Below are 10,090 nucleotides of genomic sequence, written 5' to 3'. Positions count from 1 at the left end.
GGTGTTAAAATGTTTTATGTTGTTCTGTGTTCAGGCAGTGATCGCATTCCTTTACATTAGAAATGTTCAAATGATCTATATCAACCCATTCATTTTGGACTCGCTCGTGAGCGCCCTCTAGCGTCTGAGAAAACCGGAAGACATTGCAGAGTGGAAATTCTCATCTCTACAAGTTCTCGGTTCATACCTAGCTAGCTGCTGGCTAACGTCAGACGACTAAGCAGTGAAGCGTCAGTGAAACTCTGATAATCCAGACTGAGGATTAAAACACTGCGCAGTTCAAGATCCGCTTAACATTCATCAAATTCTGTGAACAGTTTTCTGAAACTACCTCACACAAATGCGTAGAAGTATTTAATATCATATCTAGTGTGGCTGAATGTGTTCGTCAGCTTTGGTAGCTGTTTTTATGTGAGGTTAGCTGTTCACTCACATTAGATGTCAGATAAAGTTAGTTACTGTGATATTAAACTTTATTTACAGATAAGCACATATCTTAATATCTCAGGGCAAGAAATAAAAAATACATTCTAAAATTTGATGGTACAGAAAACTTAATGTGCTTGTAGTGTTACTTCATGTCATATTGATAAATTATTGTTCTAATGATTTTTACGTAACTCTGTGATGTTTTCATTTAAGGGTAATGATCACCTGAAGACCTCAGCAGTAACGTTACCTGCTGTTTATGTTGTCTGTACATTTGGTGATTCCAGTCATTATGGAGCTCCAGGACTGTGGGTAAGTAATGATGCAGAGGTCAGGGGTTTCTCACTTCAGGCATTTTGGGCTTGTATTTAAATCGACTGAATCAATGAATGCAATGAAAAGCAGTTTAATAAAGTTCAGTACTTCAGTAAAAGTATATATAAAATAATACTTGATAAAAAGGACAAATGTTCTGTATATCTGTAAATCTGCTTAAGTAAAAGTACAACAGTACTTGCTTATGGATGTACTTCAGTAACAATAGTACATTTTAAAAAGTGAGAGTATATTGTTGTATTATTATTATTATTATTTTGATGTATTATTTCTATTATTTTGAAAGTTCTAGGGAACTTCAGCTCTGGTCCTGAAGGGCTGGATTCCTGCACATTTGGTGATTTTCCTGCTCAAACCCACCTAATTCAACTCGGTGATTAGTTTCCAGGTTTAGTTGGTTGTTTACGCAGCTTTAAAGTGTGAGTTGAGTTGTACTTTACTTAGAGGTGCCAACACAACATGCCTGTTCATGTGATTATGTGAGAGATAAACAGAACACTGAGGTTGTAAAATGGTTGTTGTAGTTTATTATCTAGTCAGTATCTGTCGACTTTGGCCAGTTTTACTGTTTTGGGCTCATGAAGCAGAAATAAAATGTGGGTAAACTATATGTGACTTTATCATCACCATTTATTATATTTGTACAGTTGGTCTGATTTCTTTGTGTTGTTGGACTGTTTGCTTCTATCATCCACCACTAAAGTAATAACATTGTTAACATCTTAACGTGACTGGTTTGCACTGCATTGAAAATTTTGATATACGTGATTTCATTGTCCAACTTCGAAGGATGATTACATGGAACCTCCTGGTGGGAAACCGAGACCACCTGAAAGCAGCATTAGAGCAGGGAAATAATAAAATTGTGCTTGACTCTCAGATTCACCCCTGCAACAGACGTCTGACATCATGTGTCATTCTGTAGTCACTCTCCATATTTTCTGGTAGCTAACGTACACTAGCTCTAAAAACACAGCAGCCCAGCCCACCCAGTTTCCCTTGCGGCCCCACCTTCAAACCCGTACATCACTGCAGTGCCCCTCCCATTGTGCCCCTCTCATTTTTGAGCATTTTTCAAAGTTGAGCCAGGGGTGGAGCTGAAAGTAGTGGGGTGTAGCGACTCTTTAACATGGTGACACCTGCTAAGAAGGTGAGTATTACAGTTACTGTAGTGCAGTGGTTCTGAAACTTTCTGTTCTCTTTGGTTTGTGACCCCCTTCTGTAAGACTTTTTCAGACATGCTCTGAAACAACACATTTTGTTATGAAAATATGGAAAAGAAATACGATTTTGCTGCACTGATGCATCAGATGAACAACGAAGAGCTAATCAGTTTAATCTAAGTCAAAGCTACATCTATTACTTATGAGAATGCCTGAAAGAAAAGGGTGAGATATGAAGCAGAGAGTAACTAACATGATTCAAACACACCCATGTCTGTAGCTAAACCTCACTGCAGCTGCAGTACTCAACCAGTTTTGCAAACTGCTGTGATTAACCTGCCTCACCACCAAAAAAGGTAATCAGGAAAAAGCTGTCCAAACATTTGTGCCCAGGTGCTGATAACCTGATGATCCAGTAAATTCCAGCCTTTCTTCTTTAAAACTCCTGCTACTGAGGAGGTGCTGAGTGTGAGGCATCTGCAGAGTTTCCAGGCTGTACTGTTGTTTTCTGCTGAGTCTCCTTTTGTTGGTGGGTTTATGGAGAATTCTGGAACTGGAGAATCTCTCTGAAGGGAAATGATCACTAACTGGATCTACAGCCACCTGTTAGGCTTGAAACAAACCTGAAATCAGAGACTGAGTGTTTCACAAAACTGAGAGTGAAAGTCTGAGCGTTCTCACTGGAAGGAACAGCAGGTAAAGAAAATGGCTTCTAAGTCTTTCTCAGAGGAGGATCTCTCCTGTCCTGTGTGCTGTGAGATCTTCAAGGATCCTGTTCTTCTGCGCTGCAGCCACAGTGTGTGTAAAGACTGTTTGCAGCGGTTCTGGAAAACTAAAGGATCCAGAGAATGTCCAGTTTGTGGGAGAAGATCTTCAACTGATTACCCTCCTATAAACCTGGCTTTAAAGAATCTGTGTGAGAGTTTCTTACAGGAGAGAAGTCAGAGAAGTTCAGCAGGGTCTGAAAACATCTGCAGTTTGCACAGTGAGAAAATCAGACTCTTCTGTCTGGATGATCTACAGCCTGTGTGTTTGGTGTGTTGGGACTCTAAAATACACACCAACCACAAATTTCTCCCCCTTCAGGAAGCAGCACTTGACTACAGGGTAGACTATAGGTGACCACTCTTTGTTGCAATTTCAATAAATTCCTAAAAATAAAACTGAAAATAAAACCACCTTGTTGTCATTTTACAATACATACAATATAGCAACAGCAATGTTTTTATCTAGTCTGTGATTACATTGCAGAAAGAACTGAAGACTGCATTGGAACCTCTACAAGAGAAACTGAAGATCTTTAAAGAGTTTCAAATGGACTTGGATCACATTGCAGATGTAAGGGTTCAGCCGGCCCCGCCTGCTGCCGGCAGAGGGCAACGGCGGCAGGGTGTCCAGCCTGCGCCGCCTGCTGCCAGCAGAGGGCAACGGCGGCAGGGTGTCCAGCCTGCGCCGCCTGCTGCCAGCAGAGGGCGACGGCAGCAGGGTGTCCAGCCTGCGCCGCCAGCTGCCAGCAGAGGGCGACGGCGGCACAGGGCCATAACTTCAGGGAACTCCAATTCCCAGAAGTCCGCGGGCTGATTAGGCCCAACGCGACACACCTGCGGACTCCTCTACTTAAGGTCAAGGCAAACAGTAGTGTTTGTCACACCTTTGTAGAGGGGTGACCGGTAAGGTACGGTACTTAGTGTCAGAAAAGAAAAGAAAAGAAACGAAACGAAACTGCCCCAAAACTACCCCAAAACTACCCCAAAACTAGAAAAGAAAAGAAACGAAACTGCCCCAAAACTAAAAAAGAAAAAGAAAAGAGGGCTGAGAGAAGAAACTGCCCAAAAACTAAAAAAGAAAAGAAAAGAGGGCTGAGAAAAGAAACTGTCCCAAAGCTACTTAAAGGGGAAAAAAAAGAAAAGAAGATGTCTGCCTTCCCTTCGTTTTTGTAGTGGAAGTGTTTTTTGTTTTTCCTATTATCTGTCCTCTCGCCTCTCTAGTTCAGCCTTTGTTTGAGCACGCTGCTCTCAGCGTCTCTTTTGTTTGCCATTCGTCGTTTTCCCGCCTTTTCTTTTCCCCCTTCCTTGAGGTGTTATTGCCAGTAGTCATCTGTGTTTCTCAGTGGTGCAGTGGTAACGCCACGAAGCGCCGATCAATACATCGCCGGTTCGAACCTGGCTTTGGGTCATCTCCTATGCATGTTTCAGATTCACAGCCCAGTGTCACAATCAACTCACTTTTTCCATTTTTTTTTCTGTTTCCATTTCTGCACTTGGGTCCGCCTCCCCGCCGTCCCGTAACAGCAGAACATCTAAAGGTGAGAATGAGAAAATCTAAGATTATGAATCCGAATCCTTACATAATTATGCATATTTAAAGGTGCATTAACCAATTTACTTGTGATATTACTAGTTCAAATAACCAGGAAAATATTTTGAACATGATTTTAAAAATTGTTTAACAATGACATCAGCACAAGCATATTACGCACTAAAGAAACTGCATCTGGAAAGCTGCAGGGTGGAGTGCAAGCCTTGTCTGTGTTTAAACTGACCTCTTATCAGTCACTCCCAAATGCCACATCACTTCACCCTCATCTGCATCTGCTCAGCTAAGAAAACCTGTTAGCAACCTGTACCAGCAGGTTTTAGTACTGTGGGGGGAAAAAACACACTGGGCTGCCAAAAATGATACAATAAACATGCTAGAACAAGAATAATCATTGTAATTGCTTTTTAAAGCTGACTTTATGTGTGAAGAGGATAAAGTTGGACGCAGAATTAGCAATGTTCCTGGACAGGTTTGTAAATGTGATACATGTGAAGAGTTTAACTGAGTTTAAAGAGTTTGGATGGCCTACGGTACATAATGAAGCAAGTTAATAAACCTTTAGCACTCGGAGAGCCTGGTAATATAATGCTTTGTAGAGGCTGCTGTAGAGGCAATATACAGGGTGATTCAAAAAGATTAATCCGATTTCAAGTCACCATATTTTCACAACCATGAGGCGTCTAGGAACCAATCACATACCAATTGAAAGACAGGGTCATAGTTTCTGACTGTCAGTGGAAGATGGCTCCCTTCAGTCTGCGAGGAGATGAGACCCCTGAGCAGAAAGCGTTCTGCGTTCTCCACTTCAATAAGAGTGAATCAGTCATAACTGTGCAGCGTGATTTTCATCAGCAGTGAACCTCCGACAGCTCAGAGCGTTCGTCGTTGGTTCCACAACACTGGATGATCTCCGAAATCGCACTGAAAGAGCCGTGAGTGCAGCGACACCTGACATGCTCGATCGAGTATGGGATGAATTTGACTATGGCGTTGATGTTGTCTGTACAGCTGGAGGAGGTTCATATTGAGCACTTGTACATTTACATAACAAACTTTATGCTTAATTAAAACGTTTACAATTTACTGCATTGTTCTGTAATGATTTACAAGTGGAATACATCATTTTGAAATCGGATGAATCTTTTTGAATAACCCTGTATTTTCCTCATTACAGCTCATTACATAAAGACTACTCTTGAGCAGCAAATTGGTATAGACCGAATGCCAAGTGTTTATAGGCTTGTAACTTTGCAGTCCCCTTGGAAAAAAGACAGAAGAATTTGATGCTCGCTCTGGCCAAACACCGCTGGTTTGGAGCACACTTGGATAATATAATAAGACAAAAGGTTCCTCTGAATAAGTGAAATGTCATCGTAATTGACTAAGTAAAAGAAAACAATACTTTGTTTGGGAGAGCAGTAATGTTGGCATAATGCCATATTTTATCATCAATATCTAAATAAAAAGTAAGGCAATACTGATAATAAACATTCTTTCTCATTGCTAGAAAGTCACAACAATGCATGGTAATGCTGGCAAACTCTAAATGAACTTGACTCTGGTCGCTGACAATTCTACAGAGTGCTTTGCACTGATGGGCAGGAATGGGAAGCAGATCCAAAGTGTAAAAAACGTTGTTGTAGTAGTTTGTCTGTTTAACTCCTTAGAGGTTCACATACCTTCAATTCTCAAGTACCTTTAATTTGATCTATTCTTCCTATCAGACTCATTAAGGAGGAGTTTGAGAAGCTTCACCAGTTTCTACGAGATGAAGAGGCAGCCAGGATATCAGCACTGAGGGAGGAAGAGGAGCAGAAGAGTCAGAGGATGAAGGAGAAGATTGAGAAGATGAGCAGAGAGATATCAGCACTTTCAGACACAATCAGAGCCATAGAAGAGGAGATGGGAGCTGAAGATGTTTCATTCTTACAGGTGAGGATGATTTCAGTCTGGAGTACAAGCAAACAAAAGTGCAATGAAAACAAAATATTTTTTTCAGAATGTAATTAAAATCACTTTCAACTTTCCATCTTAAAATGTTGTCAGCAGGTTAATAATGTCTGGGTAATTTGACATTGATTTTCCTGTGGTACTTTGGTAAAGGTAGCTTGCAGTGTAGACATTTCTCATAGAGTTAGCTGCTGCTTTTCATCTATGCCTTGGTAGCGTTAAATCATTTTCACTCCAAACAACTATAATAGATGCTTAGTGCATTCCCGAGTGACAAATCAGCAAGTTGAACCACTTATTTAAGTTTAAGCAAAACTAAATGGAGAGGACATTGTATTCCTGGTGTGGAAGAATTACGCAGTTGATGTCAAGTGCCATCTTCTATGGTCAGCAACAGATATATCTCTCTGTTCCATAAAAGTAAAACTCAGGATAGAATGGCCTCCTGGCTTGGATTTCAAAATATGTTATAGGGAAAACTGCTCATAGTTGTTTTATGCTGTATCTAAAGCATCTGCTTGAACCATCCCAAATCCTGTGCACAGCCAGTTCAGCCAATGGCAAGCCACAGTACAGCAGGGTCCACCTTTTTAAGATTTTCCAGTAACAATTAGTACAGTAAAAAGATTTCCCGCTTAGTAGAATTGTTGCCTAGCTACGAGCAGGGCAAATGCAATAGTGTCCATATCATATAGCTTACATGAGGGAGATTTAGTGGGTACACCAAAATTTCTGACAATGGAGAACAATTTAACTTGGCTTCTAAGAACTGCAGATATTGTGTTGAAAATAGGTGCCCAAAATCTATCAAGCTTCATGCAGAGCCAACACATCTGCCGTCTGGTTCCTATTTAGACAAATGACAAATATGAAGCACATTGTATTCCTAAAGTGGCTATAAGTTGGGTATTTTACATTGTGCTGCATACACTTTGGACAATTATACACTTGCAACTTTGTGTGAACAGTTTAGGGAAGAACCTTTTTTGTTCCAGCATGACTGAGCCCCAGTGCACAAAGCAAGGTCCATAAAGGCCTGGCTGGGTGAGTTTGGTGCGGAAGAACTTGACTGGCCCTCACAGAGCCCTGACCTCAACCCCTTCAAACATCTTGGAATGAACTAGAACGGAGGTTGTGAGCAAGACCCTCTCGTCCAACATCAGTGTCTGACCTCACAGATGCTCTTCTGGATGAGTGGACAAAAAGTCCCACAGACTCTCTCCAACATCTTATAGAAAGCTTCCCAGAAGAGTGGAAGCTGTCATAGCTGCAAAGAGGGGACCAACTCCATATTCATGTACATGGATTTAGAATGAGTTGTCATGAAAGCTCCTGTAAGTGTACAGGATAGTAGATGTCCCAGTACTTTTGTCCACATAGTGTATGTAGTAAAGGAGAGTTAAGCAGTCTCATGAAGTTGAACTCAGCCATGTCACCATCTACCCAGAAGGACCAAACTTGATCTCAACTCAGTGTCTCCAGTGTTGGTTGTAAAAAGTTTGGGGAGATGAGCAGGGTGAGGGAGATCAAAGTGAACATGCTTTTTATTGAGGGCAGTCTTAACGCTGCTAAATGCAGCTCCCTTTTGGGTCAAACACACACTGAAATGAGGAAGATCTTAATCTTGTGCCCTCCTGTCAACTCCTCCTATCTTGGCAAAACATACTCCTTGTTCTGGTAGTGATGGAAGAGCACGATGAAGGCTCTTAGACCAGACTGCTGTCCTCCGGTGTATGGTCTCCAGGAAAATGAGACTCAAAGATGACTGACCATCTGCATGCTCAAATCAGGAGCCTGAAAATTAACTTGACATACACAGGGTTTGATTTGTGAAAACTTACACTAAGAAGGTTTGCCATATTCGATTGCTTCATACAGCCTTATGTTGCCAGGTGAAGGGATTTTGGGTATTACAGTTAGGGGACCCAGCACTGACACATTACATATTAAGCTCATATAGAGAGATGAAAGCAGACTCAAATCAACCAGCCTGAACTGTGAACCCCTGGTATTTCCACAATGTGAAAGTAATGTTTTTATTGTAAAACAAAGCCACATGAATGAAGAACACAGTCACTGATATCACTCCCATTGTTTTACAGAACTACAAGGCCACAGTGAAAAGGTGAGTGTTATTGTCTCCTGTCTCTTTCTCTTTTCTGTGGTTCTGAACTCAAAGCTTCAGCAGCACCGAGTCCTGAATGTTCTTCCAGAGCTCAGGTCACACTGCAGGATCCAGAGAGCCTTTCAGGAGAGCTGCTCCATGTGGGGAAACACCTGGCCAGCCTGAAGTTCACAGTCTGGGAGAAGATGAAGGAGATCATTCAGTTCAGTGAGTCTCACTTTCTCTAGTTTGCATTCTTTCTTTGCTCTTCTCATATATATATATATATATATATATATATATATATATATATATATATATATATATATATATATATATATATATATACACATACATATATATATGTGTGTGTGTGTGTGTGTATGTATATGTGTGTGTGTGTGTGTGTGTGTATGTATATATATATATATATATATATGTGTGTGTGTGTGTGTGTGTGTGTGTGTATAAACTAGCTCAAACATCTTTTCAGACACACCACTGACATAAACCACTTAAAACAAGCATATAACTACAGATTTCACAAATTAAACTATTTGGTATAGGATTTATATGATGAAATATGTGAATTTTTATGTGTGTATATATGTTTGTGTATATAATTTTTTTTTTTCTTCTTCACCTCCTGTAACTCTGGACCCCAACACAGCTCATCCTAAACTCATCGTGTCTGATGATCTGACCAGTGTGAGAATCACTGAGGAACAGCTGCTTCCTGATAATCCAGAGAGATTTGATTCATCTTTGTGTTCTGGGCTCTGAGGGCTTCAACTCAGGAACTCACTGCTGGGATGTTGAAGTTGGAGACAGTACAGTCTGGTTCATGGGTGTGATGACAGAATCTGCTCAGAAGAAGGGAAGTATATTCTTCAGGAGTGGAGTTTGGATTGCTTGGTATAACAATGGTGAATTTAAAGCTCATTCTGCACCACAACCAGCTACCCTTCTCTTGGTAGAACAGGAACCCCAGAGGGATCATGAAGAATCATCCTATAAGCCTTGTCATTTCGGAGATGCTCATATCCAGTCGTCTGGCCATATTAATTTGGCCCTGGTCAGTGTTGCTCAAGTCTTCATACCTGCCCATTTCTCCCACATCTAACATGTCGACTACAAGAATCAATTGTCCGGTTATCGTCTAATATATCCTAGACCTTGTCTTGTGTCATTGTTATGAGATAATGTTCTTCTCGTCATCTGTGAGTAGTCCTAATGATTTGCCTTATCGTTACCTATATATGTATGCATATATATTACATATACATGTCACAAGTCAAGTCATGTGACCTTTGTCATTCCTTTTTCCTCAATGTAACCTGTAATCTTTGGAACAAAATGTAGAAATGTAGAAGTGCAGAATATACATCAGACAATAAACATGCATGACAATAAATACACATGACACTAAGGAGGCACAACAACAAAGCAAGCTATGTATAAGAATCGGCATTGTATGTATGTGTATGTGTGTGTGTGTGTATATATATTTATGTGGTGCCAAAGCAGCATAAGTGGAGGAAAGATTGAGGTCCCATAGCAGCATACAAAGAATTGGTCTAGATTAGTCCAGTGTTAAGGGGCACTGATGCCTTCAGTAATCTGACTGCCTTGAAGAAGAAGCTTTTGCAGAGTCTGGTGGTGGTGCAGTGGATGGTATGGTATCTTCTGCCAAGTGGCAAAAGGATGAAGAGTCCGTGGGAGGGATGTGAGGGGTCATCCACAATGCTTTTGGCTTTGTGGATGCAGCACTTGTGGTATGAGGTGTCGT

The 10,090-nt window shown here is 40.9% G+C and overlaps 1 pseudogene; it reads left to right on the top strand.

Moving 5' to 3' along the window:
- The first annotated feature begins 2,385 nt into the window (after positions 1-2,385).
- On the top strand, positions 2,386-9,445 carry LOC118810936 (annotated as a pseudogene).
- The last annotated feature ends 645 nt before the right edge of the window (positions 9,446-10,090 follow it).

The sequence above is a fragment of the Colossoma macropomum genome, unplaced genomic scaffold (genome assembly GCF_904425465.1).
Source record: "Colossoma macropomum unplaced genomic scaffold, Colossoma_macropomum, whole genome shotgun sequence".
NCBI lineage: Eukaryota > Metazoa > Chordata > Actinopteri > Characiformes > Serrasalmidae > Colossoma > Colossoma macropomum.
This window is presented reverse-complemented; position numbering and strand designations above follow the sequence as displayed.